The 6761-nt window shown below is 38.5% G+C and overlaps 1 pseudogene; it reads left to right on the top strand.

Annotated features, from left to right (window-relative positions):
• Window positions 1-4366: 4366 nt before the first annotated feature.
• Window positions 4367-5350, top strand: LOC129669866 (L-lactate dehydrogenase A chain-like; annotated as a pseudogene).
• The last annotated feature ends 1411 nt before the right edge of the window (window positions 5351-6761 follow it).

Raw genomic sequence — 6761 nt, 5'->3', positions numbered from 1 at the left:
GGTTCTTGGTTATCAAAGCAGTGTCAGGTAAGAGTTCCTTCTTATGGAATGGACTTTAAGTCAAATCTGATATTGGTTGGTTACTCCCAAAAGTTCTGTGCCACCATTGCCCTAGCATATTTTGTAAGCAGGAGAAATTGCACATTAAGGTTTTGTGGCTGCCATGGTATTCATGTTTCTCTTCCAATAGCCTACAGAGTGCCTTCCCTTACCAAAGAGACTAGAACTTAGGAGTGAAGGCTCCATGTAGGCACCAGCTTGACTTTTCCAATGAGTTGTTTGGATATTATCCTCAGCAATAGCACCCACTGACATTTTGCAGAGAACAATTCTTTGTCATAGCATCAGCTTGGACTGTGTGGAGATTTCAATGGACCCCCTTGGCCAAAAGCTCAATTGAATGCAACCCAGTGCCACTATTGGACTGGTGACAGAAGATGGCCAGTTGAGACTCCATATGCCCTATTACTAGGAATACTCATGAGTAAAACCATTATAGATTCCAGAAAGTTTGCACTGCAATCGGCTTCCACACCACACCCTGAAGCTCCCAGTTCCAGCTGTTTCTCCCTTACATTCACTCCCTCTATCCCATCACCCACACCTGATCCCTCCCACTCCTGCCCTCACCCAACCACAGGTCAACTATAAAACCTTTTCTATTTTCCCTTCCTTGGGAGAACCATGCACCCCCTGCCCCTGAGAGTCTTCCTCCTTACCTAACTCCTCTGAGTCTACAGAATGCTGGTATTATTTACTTAAAAGATTATATCCGCTAATGAATAAATACATACCATGCTTGCCTCTCTATGTCTGGGTTTGTGTTACCTCACTCAGGACATTTCTTTTTCTAGTTCCATTTATTTGCCTTCAAATCTCATGGTGTTATTTTTTTAAACAGCTTAGTAATACTCCATGGTGTAAATGTACCACATTTTATTTATCCATTCTTCTGTTGGAGGACATTTAGATTGTTTCCAGCTTTTGGATATTACTAATAAAGCTGATATGAACATAGTTGAGTAAGTGTCCTTGTGGTAGGATGGAGCCTCTTTTGAGTATATGCCCAAGACTGGTATAGCTGGGTTTTGAGGTAGATCACTTCACCACTTTCTGAGGAACTGTCACATTGATTTCTATACTGGCTGTACAAGTTTTTACTTCCACAAGCAATGGAAGAGTGTTCATCTTGTAATACATCCTCACCAGCATGATATGTCACTTGTGTTATTGATATTAGCTGTTCTGAGAGATGTAAGATGGAATCTTAAGGTCAATTTGACTTACATATTCCTAATGGCTAAGGGTGCTGAACACTTCTTTAAGTATTTTTTAGCCATTTGAGCTCTTACTATTGAGAATTCTGGGTAGAGCCACTCAGAGGACAGCTATGTGAGGTTCCCATCTATAAACAGAGCAGAGAATTATTAATCATGTCAGGGGTTTCCTGTCTCTCATGGGGTGAGTATCAGGTTATGCCAAGCACTGGTTGGACATTCCCTCAACCTTTACTTTATTTTTGTCCCTGCCCATCTTGTAGGAAAGGTAAATTTTGGGTCAAAGTTTTTGTGGATAACTAGACATAACTCTTATTGGAGGGTGACCTCTTCGGTCACCATGACCCTTGTTGCTAGGAGTGTCAGCTAAAATCACCCTCATATCTTCCCACATGGTAGGCTCCAGCTTGTCACAGAGGAGTACCAACTACAGATTTCTCTTTTCTCTGAAAGCCCTCTGTCTTATCACCCCACTCTCCCCAGGTCTAATATCAACCCTCATTTCTTTTTTTTGCTCCCTTTCTTACCCTGTTTTCTCTCTTCAACTAATTGTGCTGTCCATCTTATTTCTACTTCTGAGTAGGAGTATCCTCCCTGGGATCCTCTTTGTTACTTATTTTATTTGGGTCTGTGAGTTGAAAATTCTGTTTAGATCTGTATTCCATTTTTAATTGGATTTGGAGGGTTGTTATTTAGTTTCTTAGTTCTTTATATATTTTGCATATTAGTACTCTATTGGATGTGGAGTTGGTTAAAAAAAAAAAATTCCGTTATGTAGGCTGCCTCTTAGCCTGATGGATGGTGTCCTTTCCCTGACAGAAGCTTTTCAGTTTCATGTAGTCCCATTTTAATTGTTTGTTAATCATAGTGTCTGCATTATTGGTGCTCAGTACATAAGGTCATCTCATATGTTCAAGGATATTCCCATTTTTACTTCTATCAAGTTCAGTGTATTTGGTTTTCTGTTGAGGTATTTGATTCACTTGTACTTTAATTTTGTGCATGTTGATAGATATGGATCTATTTACATTTTTCTACATGCAAAACATCCAGTTTGTTCAATGCTATTTGTTAAAGATGCTATCTATTTTCCAGTGGCAAATGCTATCTATTTCCTCAGTGGCCTTAGACTAGGAGGACAACACTGGTTTTCAAGATCAGGGCAATTTTAAGGGGGGAACCTCAATGACAGGGTAAGATGTCTTTTCTGCCCCATATATAGGTAGGGGACCAGCCACAGGCGTGGCATTAATGGTACCCTTTAGTCTTCTGTGCTGATTACAACTTATATTAAGTCACAGTAGGTATTTTTTTCCCAACAACTCCCACCTACTTTCTTTATTCACAGACTTGATGCTTTTATCATACAAATTTTTCACTTTTTTAATTAGAGTTATAAATAATATAAAATATCTTGGGATATTATATATCTTGGGGCTATTCAGAAGGCTGTTGTTTCCCTGGTATCTTTCTCAGTCTGTTGATAGTTTGTATATATGAGGGCTACTAATATTTTTTAGCTAATCTTAAATCCAGCTGCTTTGCTGATATTATCAACTGTAGTAGTTCCCTGGTAGAAATTTTAGGGTCACTTATGTACATTATCATATTAACTATAAATGAAAATATTTTGATGACTTCATTTCCAATTTGTATCCCATTTATCTCCTGTGGTTGTCTTATTGCTCTAGCTGAAACTTTAAGAACTATATTGAATAGATATGGAGAGAGTGGGAATCCTTATCTTGTTCCTGATTTCAGTGGAATTGCTATGAGTTTCTCTTCAGTTAATTTAATGTTTGCTATTGGCTTGCTGTATATTGCCTTTTTTGTGTGTTAAGGTACGTGCTTTGTATCTCTGGTCTCTTCAAAATTTTTATAATGAAGGGATGTTGGATTTTGTCAAAAGCTTTTTCCAACATCTAATGAGTTGATCATGTGTTTTTTTCTTTCAATTGTTTATACATTTCCATTAGATTTTCCAATTTTATGAAGTACAAGTTTTTAAAGTATGTCTTTATGATTCTCTGGATTTCTTCCATGTCTGTTGTAATGTCACCATTTTCATTTGTGATTTTGCTCATTTGAATATTCTCACTCTATCTTTTAATTAGTTTGGACAAGGGATTGTTTGTCTTATTGATTTTTTACAAAGAACCAACTTTTTATTTAATTGATTCTATTGTTCTAGTTTTTTCAATTTTTTTAAATTTTGGCCCTCAGTTTGATTATATCTTGCCATCTACTCTTTTTGTGTGTGCTTAATTCTTTTTGTTCTAGAACCTTCAGGTACGCTGTTAAATTGCTTATGATATTTCTCCATTTTTTTCTTGTAGGCCTTTATTCCTTTTAATATGACTTTCATTGTTTCCTATAAGTTTGGGTATGCTGTGTAATCATTTTCAATGAATCCTAAATCATTCTTTATTTCCACCTTGACTCAGGTTTCATCCACTAGAGAGTTGTTCGGTTTCTATGAGTTTGTAAACTCTCTGTTGTTTCTGATACCCAGTTTTAGTCAGTCCATGGTGATCTGATAAGATGTAGGGATTTATTCCCATTTTCTTGTATCTGTTGAAACTTGTTTTATGTCAAGTATGTGGTCTATTTTGGAGAAGGTTCTATGACACACAGAGAATAAGGTATTTTCTTTTTTATTTGGGTGAAATGTTCTATAAATATCCACTAGATCCAGGTTTATAATGTCTGTTAGGTCCCTGTTTAGTTTTTGTCTGGATGACCTGACCATTTGTATTTCTGGGTATTGAAGTCTCCCACTATCAGTGTGTGGGTCAGTATGTGATTTAAGCTACAATAGCATTTCCTTTACAAACTTGTATGTCCTTTTGTTTGGTGCAGAGATTTTAAGAACTGCAATGTCATCTTGATGCATTTGATCAATGCATTTGATGACTATGTAGTGTTCTTCCCCGTCTTTTTCTATTAGTTTTAATTTGAAGTTGATTTTCTTAGAAATGAAAATGGCTACATCAGGTATTGGAGCCACTGGAGCCAAGCTGAGACCATGCCACTGAGCACCTGTCATGGCCCATTCCACACTAGTGGTCCCAAAAGTTTGAAAGTACAACATGGCAACCCTCAAGGGCCAGCTGATTGTGAATCTTCTTAAGGAATAACAAGCACTCCAGAATAAGATTTCAGTTGTTGGAGTTGGTGCTGTTGGCATAGCTCATGCCATCAGTATCTTAATGAAGGGTTTGGCAGATGAGCATGACCTTACTTTTGATGTCATGGAAGACAAGTAGAAGAGAGAGATGATGAATCTCCAGCATGGCAACCTTATCCTTAGAACACCAAAAATCGTCTCTGGCCAAGACTATACTACACTCCAAGGTGGTCATTATCACAGCAGAAGCCATCAGTGATAAGAGAGCCTACTCAGTTTGGTCCTGTGAAACTGGAACATCTTCAGGTCCATCACTCCAAAAATTGTGAAGTACAGTCCAAACTGCAAGCTGCTTTTTTTATAAACACAGTGGATATTTTGATCTTTGTGGCTTGGAGAATAATGTGGCTTTCCCCAAAACTGAATTATTGGAAGTGATTGCAATCTGGATTCAGATTAGTCCCATTACATGATAGGAGAAAGGCTTGGAGTTCATCTCCTAAACTCCCATGGGTGGATCTCAGGAGAGCATGGAGACCCAAGTGTTACCATGTGGAATGGCATGAATGTTGCTGGCCCTGAAGAATCTCAACCTCAAACTGGGCACTGTGACAGACAAGGAACAATAGGAGGAGGTTCACAAGCAGGTAGTTGGCAGTGCCTAGAGATGATCAAAGTAAAATTTTATACATACTGGGCTATTGGCCTCTCTGTAGCAGATTTGGCAGAAAGCATAACGAAGAATCTTAAGTAGATGATTCCCATTTCCACCATGATTAAGGATCTTTATGGGATCAAGGATGATATCTTCCTCAGTGTCCCATTTTTCCTGGAAAAAAATAGAATCTCAGATGTTGTGAAGTTGACTCTGACTCCTTAAGAGGAGGACTGACTTTAGAAGAGTGCAGACAGGCGCTGGCAGATCCGGAAAGAGTTCCAGTTCTAAAGTCTCTCCATCTCCTAACACTTTACTCCCCAGGCTGCAGTAGGGTTTCTATGGAGACCACACACTGTCTCCTTATCTGAGCTGTGGTTAGTTCAGTTGTGTTCAGGTGGTCTGGGCTAAATCTCAGTTCCCACAGCTCAACCTCTATGCTAAGTGGTACTTGTGTAGTGGTAACCTGGTTAGTGTGACATCCCACTATCTCTAAGACACACAGACAATTGTATAAAGGCTCACCAAACATGCCTAGGCAAACTAGTTCCCAACTAGTCCTAACCTGGCTCCAATGTGTAAATCTATTATGCACATCTTGTGCATAACTCTTCTAATAGATATTATTTTATGTGTTATATGTGTCTGTAGGGTACATTGTAATAAGATGTAAAAAAGTAAGATCTGCATATGGATGATGCTACCAACTACCCAGGTGTCGTGCCAATGAAAACACCAAATAAACACTGAGCAGTGAAAAAAAATGGCTATACCAGCTTTCCCCTTGGGTCTATTTGCCTGGAAAACCTTTTTCCAACCCGTTACTCTGGAGTAATATTTATCCTTGATGTTGAGGTATATTTCTTTGCAGCAGAATGGTGGTTTCTGTTTTTCCCATTCTGTTAGTCTGTGTCTTTTTATTGGAAAATTAAGACCATTGATATGGAGTGTTCCTTCTAGCCCCTTCTGTAGCTGTGTTTGTAGACTGATATAGTTTAAATTTGACTTTATCATAGCATACCTTGTTTTCTTAATGTATTGTGATTGAAAGTTTTCTGGGTAAAGTAATCTGGATCAGTATCTATGAGCTAGGAGAGTCTATAGCACATCTGCCCAGGCCCTTCTGGGATTAAAGTCTACCTTGATAAGTCTTGATGAGGTCTCTCTTTATATGCTACTTTGTCTTTTTCTCTGGCAGCTTTTAATATGTTTTCTTTGTTATATAAATTTAATGTTTTGATTATTATGTGGTGAAAAGACTTTTTTTTTCTTGTCAAGACTATTTAGTGTTTGGTATGCTTCTTGTACCTTTTTTTCACTGATAGGGGAGGTCCTCCTCTCCTTCCTTCTGATCTTTGTCTATCAGATCTCATCAGGAGTGGCTGCATTGTCATCTTCTGTGGACTTGGGGAGGGGCACTCATGAAGAAAGGGGAGGCAGGGTGGGAATGGGAGGGGAGAAGGGAAGGGTTTATGGGGGGATACAAAGTGAATAAAGTGTAATTAATTTAAAAAATTCCAAAACACATTCATGTTTAAAGTCTTGGAGAGATCAGGGATACAGGCACATACCTAAACATAGTAAATGCAAATTCAGCAAGCATATAGCCAACATCATACTCAATGGAGAGAAACTTAAATCAATCCCCCTGTAATCAGGGACAAGGCAAGGCTGCCCATTGTCTGCATACTTCAACCTAGTG

The sequence above is a fragment of the Psammomys obesus genome, unplaced genomic scaffold (assembly GCF_907164565.1).
Source record: "Psammomys obesus unplaced genomic scaffold, mPsaObe1.curated_primary_1811, whole genome shotgun sequence".
NCBI classification, from domain to species: Eukaryota; Metazoa; Chordata; class Mammalia; order Rodentia; family Muridae; genus Psammomys; species Psammomys obesus.
Note: the sequence above shows the minus strand (reverse complement) of the source record. Positions and strands in the feature narration are given on the sequence as shown.